Raw genomic sequence first — 15,693 nt, 5'->3', positions numbered from 1 at the left:
GATGACAGCAGAGGATCTGCAGAGCGGCTCGGTTACTTTCAGGAAAGTCTGTATTGTTGTTTGTTCTGATGGGAAGCGGATGAATGAATCCACACACGCCCGTCACTGTTCTGCTGTTATGTCACAGACATACAGGAAGACAGAGCTTTGTTTCCTCACAACAGATTTAAAATCACAAAAGTGAAGCATCAGAAACTCACTGAAAGAATGGAGATATGAACAAGATCTCATCTGTCATCATTAGCACCAACAGGAAGTGGAGAATAACAGCAGATTTTACAGAAATCGCCTCATGGGTTAACAAAAAAAAACAAACATGTAAAATAAATAAATAAATAAATAAAATATATTTAAATAAATGAATTAATACAGAAAAGTAAAAATACAAATAAAAATACATTTAAAATATTTTATTATATATAATATAGAGTTATAGTAATAATAATAAGATATGTAACCTTTAAATGAGATAAGTGTATATACATATATATATATATATATATATTATATATTATTACCATGTTAGTAATAATACATTTAATTTATATATGAAACATAATATATATAATAACAATTGTTGCAATGCACATTTTATGACCCTCTTTCAATCGAACTGCTAACAGACGTCACATTGCTTAGTTTATCTGCTAGGTATTTCGATTAAAATGATCAAAATGACTTTTCCCATAAAAGAGTTGAACTATTGATCTGGACGAGGCTGATAAACGAGTGAGTGTCATGAATCCTGATAAAGCCTGCCAGAGAAACTCATAAACCAACGCTTGTCAGATATGATGTCATAAAGGTCAAAGCAGCGCATTTAACTGGAAATAACAAGCACAACGTCACAGTGTTGAACATTAGGACACGTAAACAACATTTAGCTTGATTTAATAGCTTTACTCCATGTATACTACCATTCAAAAGTTTGGAGTAAATAAGATTTCTAATATTTCTGAAAGAAGTCTCTTCTGCTCACCAAGGCTGCATTTATTTGATCAAAAATACAGTAAAAACTGTGAAATATTATTATAATTTAAAACAGCTGTGTTCTGTGTGAATATCTGTTAAACTGTAATTTATTTCTGTGATGCGCAGCTGTATTTTCAGCATCATTACTCCAGTCTTCAGTGTCACATGATCTTCAGAAATCATTCTAATATGCTGATTTGCTGCTCAACAAACATTTCTGATTATTAGCAATGTTGAAAACAGTTGTGCTGCACAATATTTTTGTGGAAACTGTGATATATTTTATTTTTCAGGATTCACAGATGAACAGAAAGTTAAAAAGAACAGCATTTATTTGAAACAGAAATCTTTTGTCACATTATAAATGTCTTTAATTCAAGGACGCATTAAATCAATAAAAAGTGGCAGTAAAGTATTAATTTCTCGTGAGTGTTCTGTATGTCAGTGTGTTGAATCAGTCGTGTGTGTAGTAATTAATGTCTGTAATGTGGTTTTGTGGACTGGTTCATCTCGTCTGTCGGATGTAAGCTGATCTGCTCATGTCTTCATCACTCAAACGGCTCTGCTGGAGTTTCTCCACCCTTCTGCACAGCGAGTGAGTGTGTGATGGTTGTGGGGCTCAACCGTTCATCTGCTGCGACTCCAGCTTTTCCAGAATTGAGCAACGCTTCAGGAATGACAGCGACACACACTCACACACACTCTCTCACAAACACAAACACAAACACAAACACACACTCACACACACTCTCTCGCTCACAAACACACACACTCTCTCACACACACACACACACACACACACACACACACACACACACAGACACACACTCTCACCTCTTGTTGTTGATCAGTTCGGATGTTTTGGTTGAATCTGACAGCTAATAAAATGATTTAGTGCACAAACAGGCCGAGCCTTCGCTTCCTCACGTGTGTGTTTGTAAGCATTCATCCGTGATATCAAGTGTGTTTATGGCTCTGATGTTGTTCTCCATGACTGAACCCACTGACCTGCTCAGATGAATCTGATCAACACACATTTATCTGTGAAACAAGCTGACAATATGCTCGAAATACACTCAAAGTTCACCATCACAGTGCAGCACACATGAATAAACAACCCAAATAATCAAATCAACAATTACACTCGCAGAAAGCACAAATATTGTCCTCAAAATCAGCCTGAACTGCAAAATAATACACATTAAGTAAAGTTTACAGTAAAGATCAATTTCCAAAAGCACAAACATAACAAAGTTGTATTTACTGTACAGTATATTGTGAAAGTTTCCTAGCATGAATGATTTCTGCTTCCTGTTTAGCGGTGACATCATAAAGCAGCAAACAACATTTATGAGAGAAACACTTTTATGGATATTCATAAAAATATCTATAATTAGATAAAGATAGAGCTGCACGGAACGGGAAAAACGCAGATAAACATCCTGCTAGTGCACGCGTTTCCTTCATCTGAGGGCTACGATTATAAAAACATCCTCAGAATACAGTAAAATATGCTATAATAAAAATAAAAATAAAAAGTTTAATTAAGGGGCTAAATGTCAACAGGTGTACACTAAAATAATCAACATTACTTTGGTCCTCTTAAAGTAACGTTTATGGAACTTTTGCTATACATTGTAAGTAACGTTTTAGTAACCTTTCAATAACGTTTAAATCACGACATGAAAACAAGACGTCTTAATATTCTTACAATATTAAAGAATGAATGTTCAAATACGGTTATATTTTGGGTGAAAATAAAGTTAATACTTTAAATAATGCTCTAATCACGACAAGAAAATTGGACATTTTAATATTCTTGGAGTATTTAAAATAAACTTTCGAATAGTTAGAATGTTATAAGAAACGTTTCTGTAGCGTTCTGATCACGACAAGAAAACTGGACATTTGAACATTTTAGAAACATTTCAAAACAGCATTCCCACAATGTTTTTTATGAGCTAAATGTGTTAGCTTGGTATTAGCCATTAAAGCTGAACCGTTAGGATTATGCTAACGTTTTTACGTTTTCTTTGACATAAACATGAGTTTAATGTTGGAAGGAGCAGCGTGACGTCAAAACCGTGTGAAACGGGTGTTAGTTCCCGATAGCGGCGGTGAGTGTGTGAGTGTGAGAGTGTGTGTGTGTGTCCGTGTGTGTGTGTGTGTGTGTGTGTGTGTGTGTGTGTGTGAGAGTGTGTGTGGTGAGAGTGTGTGTGTGTGTCAGTGTGTGTGTGTGTGTGTGTGTGTGAGTGCGTGTCTGTGTGAGTGTGAGTGTGTGTTAGTGTGTGTGTGTGTGTGTCAGTGTGTGTGTGAGAGTGTGAGTGCGTGTCTGTGTGAGTGTGAGTGTGTGTGTGTGTGTGAGAGTGTGTGTGAGTGTGTGTGTGTGTCTGTGTGTGTGTGTCAGTGTGTGTGTGAGAGTGTGTGTGAGTGTGTGTGTGTGTCTGTGTGTGTGTGTCAGTGTGTGTGTGAGAGTGTGTGTGAGTGTGTGTGTGTGTCTGTGTGTGTGTGTCAGTGTGTGTGTGAGAGTGTGTGTGAGTGTGTGTGTGTGTCTGTGTGTGTGTGTCAGTGTGTGTGTGAGAGTGTGTGTGAGTGTGTGTGTGTGTCTGTGTGTGTGTGTCAGTGTGTGTGTGAGAGTGTGTGTGAGTGTGTGTGTGTGTCTGTGTGTGTGTGTCAGTGTGTGTGTGAGAGTGTGTGTGAGTGTGTGTGTGTGTCTGTGTGTGTGTGTCAGTGTGTGTGTGAGAGTGTGTGTGAGTGTGTGTGTGTGTCTGTGTGTGTGTGTCAGTGTGTGTGTGAGAGTGTGTGTGAGTGTGTGTGTGTGTCTGTGTGTGTGTGTCAGTGTGTGTGTGAGAGTGTGTGTGAGTGTGTGTGTGTGTCTGTGTGTGTGTGTCAGTGTGTGTGTGAGAGTGTGTGTGAGTGTGTGTGTGTGTCTGTGTGTGTGTGTCAGTGTGTGTGTGAGAGTGTGAGTGTGTGTGAGTGTGTGTGTGTGTGTGTGTGTCTGTGTGAGTGAGTGTGTGTGAGAGTGAGTGCGTGTCTGTGTGAGTGTGAGTGTGTGTCAGTGTGTGTGTGTGTGTGTGTGTTTGTGTGTGAGAGTGTGAGTGTGTGTGTATGTGTGTCAGTGTGTGTAATTGAGTCGTTATGTAATTGAGGTCAGCGCTCGTCCAGTCATCATTCGAGTGTGTGTCAACAAGTGTTTTCATTGCTGTCTGATCCAAACACACGTCACATGCTAGCGATCGCCGATTAGCAAAACATCACAGTGCAGCCCGATGCTCAACACTCTTTTGTTAGATTCGGACTACAAACACTGGGGTCAGAGGTCGCGTGTTTGAGTTTAATATTAAGCCATTAAAGTCAGTGGAAGTGAACGGTAAACAGGCGGAGCAGTGACTTTCTTCACGGTAAAAACACTTTATCAGCCAGATAAAAGCGAATGATGCACGCGAGCGCACTTTAAACACGCCGCAGCGGGGCATGCTGGGAAACCGGTGAGCGATCGGCACACTGATATTGTTTTGAATCAAGCTGTTGTTGCTGTAAGATATCAGTGCTGGTTGATTGCTCTTCCCATGATGCTCCAGGATACTGCTAACATACAATAAAAGCGCTAAAATACAAACCTAACAGTTTTAGTACCGAGATGCTATTATAGTTATGAATATTTTGAATTTATTAATACTTTTATATTTTTCCATTTTTGTTTACATTTGAGCTAGTTTTAGTTTAGTTGCCTGTTTTTTTTTTTCCAATATGACTACTATAGTTTTTTTTTATTTTAACATTCATTTAAATTGTAGTTTTAGTAATTGTTGCATTTGTCATTTTTAATAATTTTAAAAAACATTAGTTTTTACTAATATTTTGAATTATTTGATATTTTCATTTAAATTTTGAAGTAATTTTATCCTGTGATTTATTCTATAGTTTATTATTATTTTGAATTAGTTTTTTATATTTTCTCATTTTCATTAAAATTTTAGTTAATTTTGGTTATTGTTGCATGTTTTTATAATTTAACTTTAAGTGACTATTATAGTTTTTATAAATATTTTGAACTAGTTTACTATTTATTACTAGTTATTATTATTGTAGTTAATTATTTACATTTAAATTTGAATGTTTTAGCAATCTTGAGTATTTCTGTCAGTTTTATTCATGTTATCATGACTAGTATACATTTTATTAATATTTTGAATATTTTATATTATCCATTTTCATTTGTTAAAGTGTCAGTAATTTAGTTGTGTGTTTTTGTCATTTTTAATCTTTTTTAAAGGCTTTGTTTTCATTTTTTATATTTTCCTGTTTTCACTTTAATTTTAGTTAAAGCTTCAGTAATCTTGTTTAGTGCAATGCAAAAATATGTATCTATAGTTTTTTTTTAACATTTTATTTTTTCGTTATGTTAGTACATGAAGTTAAACCAAATGAAAATTAGTTTTTGATTTTATGGTTTAAGACTTAGTGAACTCCTGATCCCATAAACCCCTTTGTTGTTTACCGTTAGCATTAGCATGTTAGCACTTGCTAAATAAATTCAGCTTAAAAAAGTCAAAATGATGTAACTTTTGGGTTTGCAAACTTAAACTGAAATGGAAATCCAAAAGCACCTCCTCCTCTGTTTTGTGGGTAAAAAACACGAACGGATGCAAACAAATCCTGCAGAAATAATACAGGCCTTCCATACTAGATTAGACAAAACATACTACTCTTGATCTAGTACACTATGAAGTGTACTAATGGTATGCGAGTGAAAACAGTCAGAATGTGTTTCTCATGTTAGCCGGTGGACATTAAACACTAAATACATGCATGAACAGGTGTGAAGTTTACACTACAACACAGCCAATAAAACGTTAAATATCAGAATATAAACACACGCTGCCGGTAAAGCGCTTCGGACACTCCTACATAATCAGTTATGATTGTTTATCAAAACCAATAAACACCACCAATGGAAGCATGCCAGATGTTTTGCTCATTCGTCATGCGTGTGGTTTTTCATTACAGTAGCACTTTAGTGGAGAGATCCACAGAGAGACGGCGTTTATATTTGATGTGTGGAGCAGAAGGACTCTGGGAAAGTGAACGCTGCTGGTTTAATCAGTCTAGAGTGGATCTGAGCACTGTTGCCAACTAATTTTCAGTGGAAGTTGCTAAAGGAAGGTTGATTTGTTGCTAAAAGTTGCTAAATGACATTTTGATGTCATCATGTGATGACGTCATTCCGTAATCATGACGTAAAATTGTGTCACTGCATCAGATCTCAACCAAAAAAATATTTTTTATTTAGATTTGTTAATAAAATAATGTAAATGCATAATATAATATTACAATGTAAATAACTGTATTTTTAAATAAAACATTGAATTATTGAACAATTTAAGATTTTTTATTAGCTAGTAAACTAGTAAAACTATACACTCTGAACAATTATAATTTTAAGCAGTGTATTAGTAGTTAGTTAGTATGCTACACTCTTAAGAAGAGTCTGTAAAAACAGGGCACAATCTTACTATGTTAATATGACGGAATTTTCTGTATTGATTTTACACAGGTTTTTTTTTTACCTGCATTTTAAATTGCGCATTGTATTTTGTGTTTTCGGGTTACAGGGTTACAACGTATAATGGATAACAGATATGTCCTGGAAAATTACTAGTACCTTTTCCATTTTTCTAGCTATTTTTCTAACGGTGTACAAACTGATCAACAATCACAAGCTACTAACAAGGTTTATCATAAATGAACAATGATTCAATGATTATTATTATTAAATTGAACAACTGAAAACAGCAGCTAAATTAATTCATGTGTTGTGTGTACTGCTAAGCATCTTTGGTTTCCTCTTTTTTGTGTAATTTAGCTGGAAAATGTCGTTTTATCGTTTGAGTGTCACATATCAAAAGTTGCTAAAAGTTGCCAAATAAATTTTAAAAACAGCTAAATTTGTTGCTAGGTGCTTTTGGAAGAAAAAGTTGCTAGGGTAGTCTGAAAAGTTGCTAAATTTAGCAACAAAATTGCTAAATTGGCAACACTGACTCAGGCGCACAGACACACATCCGCCCGACACTAGGTGGCGTTTTGGATCAGAACTCTGGAAGTGCTAGGAACAAAATTCTATTTTCCCTGAATCAGGGTGTAAAACATACAGAATGTATGATTTAATTTCTGTCTATAAATAAATCCGCTATTTAGTGTTATCTAAAAATATATATATATATATTTTTTTTTTTTAGCTCCTCGTTGGCCGTTAAAGACGTACTTTTTTTTAATTATTTTTCGTATTCAAAATAAACAAAGAGGCAAAGGCTTAGTTTGATGACGCCGTGAGCAGGGTGAGCAGTTTTTTTATTTAGATTTGTTAATAAAATAATGTAAATGCATAATATAATATTACAATGTAAATAACTGTATTTTTAAATAAAACATTGAATTATTGAACAATTTAAGATTTTTTATTAGCTAGTAAACTAGTAAAACTATACATTCTGAACAATTATAATTTTAAGCAGTGTATTAGTAGTTAGTTAGTATGCTACACTCTTAAGAAGAGTCTGTAAAAACAGGGCACAATCTTACTATGTTAATATGACGGAATTTTCTGTATTGATTTTACACAGGTTTTTTTTTTACCTGCATTTTAAATTGCGCATTGTATTTTGTGTTTTCGGGTTACAGGGTTACAACGTATAATGGATAACAGATATGTCCTGGAAAATTACTAGTACCTTTTCCATTTTTCTAGCTATTTTTCTAACGGTGTACAAACTGATCAACAATCACAAGCTACTAACAAGGTTTATCATAAATGAACAATGATTCAATGATTATTATTATTAAATTGAACAACTGAAAACAGCAGCTAAATTAATTCATGTGTTGTGTGTACTGCTAAGCATCTTTGGTTTCCTCTTTTTTGTGTAATTTAGCTGGAAAATGTCGTTTTATCGTTTGAGTGTCACATATCAAAAGTTGCTAAAAGTTGCCAAATAAATTTTAAAAACTTTGTTGTTTGTTGCTAGGTGCTTTTGGAAGAAAGTTGCTAGGGTAGTCTAAAAAGTTGCTACATTTAAATTGCTAAAAGTTGCCAAATAAATTTTAAAAACAGCTAAATTTGTTGCTAGGTGCTTTTGGAAGAAAGTTGCTAGGGTAGTCTAAAAAGTTGCTACATTTAGCAACAAAATTGCTAAGTTGGCAACACTGGATCTGAGGCATGTTCAGTGGATCAGGCGCAGCCAATCAGAGTGCAGGCTCTGCCCACAGGGCGTGGCTTACGGGCAGCGCTCACACACTTTCCAGTAAGAGACGTGACCCGCTGCACTGCTGGAGCGCCGCCAAATACACCTGCTCCACAGGTACATGAGTGTGTGTGAGAATACACACACGCGCTCACATCACACCCTAACTGCTATCATGTCATTAACATCATTAGGCTACAGTTTTAATGGAAAATAATTACAGCAAATGCACTGTGCTAGATGTTATTTACATTGGCGCAGAAAAACCTGAAGAACCTATTACATCTGATCTGATCAAGTGAACAGAGCACACTTTGATGCTGTATCCCACAATGCAATGCATATAGTAAAATATTAAATAGACAAAAATGCATGTTAAAATGAATAAAGTAACAAACAATAAAAAATAAAAAAAAATCTAAACATTAAAATAAATCACACAACCAAAGCAGACTGCATGGAATACTGTATCCCAGAATGCAATGCAATTTATACAAAAAAAAAATATATATATTAAAATTATTTACTAGCAATAAAACAAAAAAGGACAAAATTAAACCTAATTTTTTTTAAATGCCAAATATATACATTTTTTTGCGAAAGTGTGTAGCACACAAATGCCAGATGGCATTAATGTATCCCACAATGCAATTTATTTAAAAAATATCAAGTTAAAAAACAATTTAAAATACTACAAATGTAACACATTTTAAACAATGTGCAAATTTATGAAACAATGCAAATATAGTATATTTTATGCATAATATTTTATATATAACATTACATTATGCAAATTATATTAATAAAATAAAACAAAAATGTATGCTAAATTTCTGCGCAAAAAGGTTTAAAATATGAATGAAATAATTTATGAATTGTAAATTGCTCTATATTGTATACAGCATTTGTTTTATGTTGCAGATTAGCAATTCATTAAAATAAATTCATTATAAGTTCAGTATTATTTGCCCAGATACATGATTTTTTTTTTTACACGCATTATATTTTGCATAATTACACTTACAACTTATACTATTTATATTTCACACAAAATTGTAAATAAAATAATTTGCAAATAAAATATTATTCACCTGTACGTTACTGCAAACATACGCAATGAAAGTTATTATTGGAATTATTCGTTTTTTTAGAAAATGTAGTCAAATTTAAAAACATACATTTTACTGATAAATATTATAAAAAGTGTGTCTACAGTATGACATTAGGAGAGTGATTTAATGACATCATGCAGTTATGAAATGTTTGTGTTTTTTACGGTAAGACTCTGGCAGCGACTTTGACCGCAGACAAAGGTTATTGTAACCTTTAAATCACATAATCAACGTCATTGCGGGGAAGTTTTTCATTGCTGAGAAGTTTCTGTGCTCCTGAATGTCTGTGTGCGCATGAGCTACAGTGAAGAAAGCGCATTAGTGTAGAACGCTTATAATTGTAAGTTTTTAAATGTAGAGAGTGTGTAAGATGATTTTATTAATATAGTAGGTGTACATTACCATATACATTTATTAGAACTGATGCATTACTATGTATGGGCTTAAAAACAAGCCTGAGACGTTAGTGAAGAGACTCGTGACACACGATGAACACACACGCGCATCGTCTCAAACACACATATTCTGCATATTCGGCTGAAATGAGTTTATTTCCCAAACCAGTTCTGGTGGTATGTGGTTTTTGACTTGTTTACACAACCTTGAGTTCACGTTCACGGGCTGATCTGGATGAGCAGATAAACCTGCATCAGGTCTACTTTAGCTTCTTCCCGCTCGTGGCACAGACTGGTTTAACTAGATCCTGCAGTAAACGGAGCGTGGCATTGATCAAAACCGGCTCCAAAATCTCACCAATCTCAGAAATGTGCTTGCTGGGAAACCTACAAATTAAATATGAAAAATATGATTTACTAGGCGTCATTATGACTACTCTAGACTACACCAGCTAGTCACAGCTTTAATTGAGTTAGAAGAAATACGAACACATCCTAATTACACGCTCAATTTCTGCCACTTAACTAACATAAAAATGTAGTTGAGTAATGGCAGCCACTCAGGTGTCCTAGCAACAGATTAACAATCATACAGAACACCATAGCAACACCCTGGCAACCACATAAAAATGCATTAGCAACCACTCCAAACTCAACAGAACAGCAAGTGCAACACAAAAGAGATTACAAGCAACTGCATAGCAACGCCATGGCAACCACTCCGATGTCCTAGCAACATGCTAACTACACTCTGAACGCCTTAGTAACTGCATAGCAACGCCCTGGCAACCACTCAGATGCCCTAACAACATGCTAACTACACTCTGAATGCCTTAGTAACTGCATAGCAACGCCCTGGCAACCACTCAGATGCCCTAACAACATGCTAACTACACTCTGAATGCCTTAGTAACTGCATAGCAACGCCCTGGCAACCACTCAGATGCCCTAACAACATGCTAACTACACTCTGAATGCCTTAGTAACTGCATAGCAACGCCCTGGCAACCACTCAGATGCCCTAGCAACATGCTTAGTACTGCTCAGAACACCTTATTAACTGCATAGCAACGCCCTGGCAACCACTCAGACCACACGCTAGCAATACGCTAAATACACTCTGAATGCCTTAGTAACTGCATAGAAACACCCTAGCAACCACATAAATGCAATTAGCAACCACTCTGAACTTCTAACTAACATCATAGCAAGTGTTGCATATTGTAGTACTAAACATAATATATTAAAAGCAATTGCATAGCAACACCCTGGCAACATGCTAACTACCATTTAGAATGCCTTAGCAACTGCATACATCAACATACTTTGCAACCACTCACCAGCCACTCAGTACACATCAGCACCTTGGCAACTGTGCAAAAATGCTTTGGCAAATGCATAGCAATACCCTGGCAACCACATAGTAACCAGTCTGAACACTTTAGTATCCGCATAGCAACATCCTGGCAACCATGCAAAATACTGCTTCAACCGTACAGAAATCCACTAGGAACCACACATCATATATACCCTAGCAACCATAAATCATTCAGAGTACCTCAGCAACTGCATAGCAACTCATTAACAATCATTTAGAACTCCTAACTAAAAGCACAACACAAATATCATTAACAATCATTCAAAATACATTTAGCAACTGCATAGCAACACCCTGGCAACCATTCAGACCACCCTAGCAACTGCACAGCAACTCATTAACAATCATTTAGAACTCCTAACTAAAAGCACAACACAAATATCATTAACAATCGTTCAAAACACGTTTAGCAACTGCATAGCAACACCCTGGCAACCATTCAGACCACCCTAGCAACTGCACAGCAACTCATTAACAATCATTTAGAACTCCTAACTAAAAGCACAACACAAATATCATTAACAATCGTTCAAAACACGTTTAGCAACTGCATAGCAACACCCTGGCAACCATTCAGACCACCCTAGCAACTGCACAGCAACTCATTAACAATCATTTAGAACTCCTAACTAAATAATAGCATAACAACAAGGTGGTAACCAGCGTTGGGTGTAACGCTACAAGTAACAATCAGATTACTTTTTTCAAGTAACTAGTAAAGTAACATTACTTTTTAATGAGCAAGAAAATACGAGTTACTTTTTCATATAAGTAACACCAGTTTTCCCATTTATTGACTGACAGGCTTATTCACTTCTTTTTTGGTATGAAAGGGCCTTTACAGATGACAAAAACACAACATGGGTTTTTTGTTATTAAAAATAAATAAGCAAGCTCAGCTCAGGTGACAAAAAGTAACACAATGCATTACTTTCTATAAAAAGTAACTAAGTACCACAATTAGTTACTTTATGGAGTAAACGCGGTATTGTAATGCATTACTTTTAAAAGTTACTTTCCCCAACACTGGTGGTAACCATGCAAAACAATTTAGCAACTGCATATAAATGCCCTAGCAACCGCATAGCAACAGCCTGGCAACCACTCAGTGGCGGTGGTGAGTTTTAAAGTTGTTTTCTTTATGAATATGTAATATTGCGACGATCTGCACAGAGTTGAGTGATATGAATGTGATTTTACTAACAGGTGTCTGGAGTGAGTCTTACATAAACGAGTGTCGCTCAGGTGAGTTCAGACGCTGACCTGATCTTATGTAAAGAAACCGCGGGAACCGGTGCGTCCGGTGGAGCCGGTTACTGAACACAAGAATGAAAGTGCTGGATTTGACAATAGCATTCGACTCGATGCTGACAAACACAATGACACACACACACTCGCAGCTCTCGGGTCTCAGGGTTATCATGTTCTGTCTGAGTCCTGTTGGACCGTCGCAACACTTCAGTGTCTGCAGAATGAAGCAAAGTGAGAAGAAAAGAGAAGAAAAAAAAACTCAAAATCAAACCACATAATTTCTGAAGAAACTGAGCTCAGACCTCCTCAAACAGCAGCAGACGCTCAGAGGATCTCAGGTTTCTGCGGCTCCTGATGCGTTACTGCCCCCATGTGGACATTAACTACCCTTTACCACTGCTCTACTGGGGTAAATGTTCTCTAGGCCTATTCATGTCATTCTCACTGTACTTGGATTTAATTATACTTTTTTTTATTGCTTATTTACCGTTCATGTTATTTACTTGTACCATCATTTTGAATAGGTGTAAAATATTATTTATTATATATAGGCTTTTTTGGTGGGGCGGTTTGATTAAACCAGTGTTCGTGGTTTAGAAATATTTTTCTCCACATTTATGTAGATTTCCCCTCACAATTGTAAGTATAGAGTTTTGTAAAGTTTTCCATAAATAAAGTTTATTATTATTCTCTAGATATGAATTTTTGTAATTTAGTACCATAAATCAATTCTTTACTAAATGGACAATTCGGTCCATGGACAACTCGTGCGTGTATAATAACACACACAGAGAGAGACACACACACACACAGAGAGAGACACACACACACACAGAGAGAGACACACACACACACAGAGAGAGACACACACACACACAGAGAGAGACACACACACACACAGAGAGAGACACACACACACACAGAGAGAGACACACACACACACAGAGAGAGACACACACACACACAGAGAGAGACACACACACACACACACACGCACAGAGAGAGACACACACACACAGAGAGAGACACACACACACGCGCGCAGAGAGACACACACACATATACACACACGTGTGTGTAAAGTAGCTTTTTTCCAAGGTTTAGTTTGTTAGCAATTTTCTTATGTGCTTCAGCTAATTTGATTAGTATTTAGTAGTTTTTTTATATTTCTATTTAGCTTTAATTTTATTTCAGTTTTAGTCAATTGTAGTACCTCAACTTATATTTCATTGAAATAAGGCTGAAATTAAATAAAATATTAGCTGAAATGTTTTTAAACCTCTTTCATTAGTCATATGAAAATGCATCATTCATTCATTCATTCATTCAGTCACTTTTAAACATTATGAAAACATAAAAACCTAAAATGTTTCAGAAAAAAAAGTTCCATGAATGATACATAAATAAGTTTTTTGTGCTAACATTGAGAACGTTATTAAAGACCAGATAACTTTGAACAAACATTCGATTAACATTATTGTAACAATGTTTTTTTGAGAGAATCTTGCCAGAATGTTCTGAGAACGTTCTAAAGTTCCATTTAGCTTTATTTTTATTTCAGTTTTAGTCAATTGTAGCACCTCAACTTATATTTCATCGAAATAAGGCTGAAATTAAATATTAGATGAAATGTTTTTAAACCTCTTTAGTCATTTCTAAAATTAATTTCTTCTAAATTTCCCATTTTCCTTCAGGTTTTGTCATTTAATATTTTTCAAAATGCTTAATAGTTAACAATAGCAACAGTGCTTTGGCGTTTTCTGTGCTGATTGCGAAAGACGTCAGTTCACTCACACCTGCACACAATGTGAACAAAGACGGGGATTTTCTGTCTAATTATATGAAAGTTTATCAGTGGCTTTGTGACGCAATGTCATTGTGTGTGAAGAGAGTGAAGAAATACTGAGGTCATGAACGCTGTGTCTATAGACGCACCTACACACGGTTAAAAAAAATGTATACTTTTATTCATCAAACACGCAATAAATCAATCAAAAGTGACATTGAAGACATTTTAGAATGTTACATGTTTTGTTTCAAATAAAAGTGGTTCTTTTGAACTTTCTATTCATCTATGAATCCTGAAGAATTTATGTATCAGTTTCCACAAAAATATGAATGTTTTCAACACTGATAATAATATTAGAATGATTTCTGAAGATCATGTGACACTGAAGACTGGAGTAATGATGCTGAAAATACAGCTGCGCATCACAGAAATACATTACAGTTTAACAGATATTCACATAGAAACAGCTGTTTTACATTATAATAATATTTCACTGCATTTATCAAATTAATGCAGAAGAGACTTTTTCAAAAACATTAAAACATTTCACCAACCCCAAAGTTTTAAACGGTAGTGTAGATAGACAGATACACGTTTAAAACGTTATTAGTAGAAATCTGTATTTAATAAATATTTGAATTAACTTTTGTGGTCCATGCACGTGTCATGTCACAAAACGCAGTTTAGTAAATTCTCTTTCCTGTCATTCCAATTCGTTTACGCAATTTAACTTCCTGTGGGTGTGGCCAATTTAAATTGGTCAGTAAAAGACCATGTTAAAACAATCTTACTGGCACCATTTTATATAGTACGATAATATCACTATTAAGCATAATGAGCACACGAGTTCTTTCATCCCAGATAGCACAAGTGCGTCTGCGAGAGGTCTGTTAAAGATCTGGAAAGCATCTGCTGTGTACAAACATCTGACAGACGTCTCTAAGATGTTAGTTTTACATTAGGGGAGCACGGGGCACGAAGTAACACGGGGTTAGTTGTAACCAGTGTTGGGGAAAGTTACTTTTAAAAGTAATGCATTACAATATTGCATTACTCCATAAAAAAAGTAACTAATTACGTTACTTAGTTACTTTTTATGGAAAGTAATGCGTTACGTTACTTTTGTGCTACTTTTTAAATCTGGACAGGGCTTGCTTGTTTGTTTTTAAAATAAAAAAGTTCTATTTTTGGCAAATATAAAAGCCTTTTCACACCAAACGTGAAATGAATAAGCCTCAGGCTGAAGGGAAAGTACAGTAGAATACAGAAGACGACATTTCAACACACTTCAGCAATAAAAAAAGACATCAGTGTTTGTCTAGAGTAATTTGTGCTTATTAGTACGGTTGAACTGGATCATCGAAGGTCAGAAGCAAATAGAATGGGATTAAATACATAAAGAATATTTGTGTTGTTTAACATTTAATTATTGCAGGTTTGCGTCATATTCTGAGTTGCATTATTTTTATTCATTTTGAGGAGTACTGAATCTGTGTGTGTGTTTTTTGTTAGTGAGATGAATTAATGCATATTCATATTTATTTTAGATCTACAG

At 35.2% G+C, this 15,693-nt stretch overlaps 1 long non-coding RNA gene across 1 annotated transcript in view; it reads right to left on the bottom strand.

Moving 5' to 3' along the window:
• Positions 1–9,802: 9,802 nt before the first annotated feature.
• LOC107698311 (uncharacterized) overlaps positions 9,803–15,693 on the bottom strand; it is an 8,839-nt gene continuing 2,948 nt past the window's right edge. Inside the window, exons 2-3 of the long non-coding RNA XR_001635335.1 lie at positions 12,362–12,563; positions 9,803–10,107 (exon numbers count right to left, since the gene is read on the bottom strand). This is a non-coding gene — a long non-coding RNA (uncharacterized LOC107698311). The remainder of the gene's footprint in view (positions 10,108–12,361; positions 12,564–15,693) is intronic.

This window comes from Sinocyclocheilus anshuiensis, unplaced genomic scaffold (genome assembly GCF_001515605.1).
Source record: "Sinocyclocheilus anshuiensis isolate Anshui unplaced genomic scaffold, SAMN03320099.WGS_v1.1 scaffold2216, whole genome shotgun sequence".
In the NCBI taxonomy this organism is placed as follows: domain Eukaryota; kingdom Metazoa; phylum Chordata; class Actinopteri; order Cypriniformes; family Cyprinidae; genus Sinocyclocheilus; species Sinocyclocheilus anshuiensis.
Note: the sequence above shows the minus strand (reverse complement) of the source record. Positions and strands in the feature narration are given on the sequence as shown.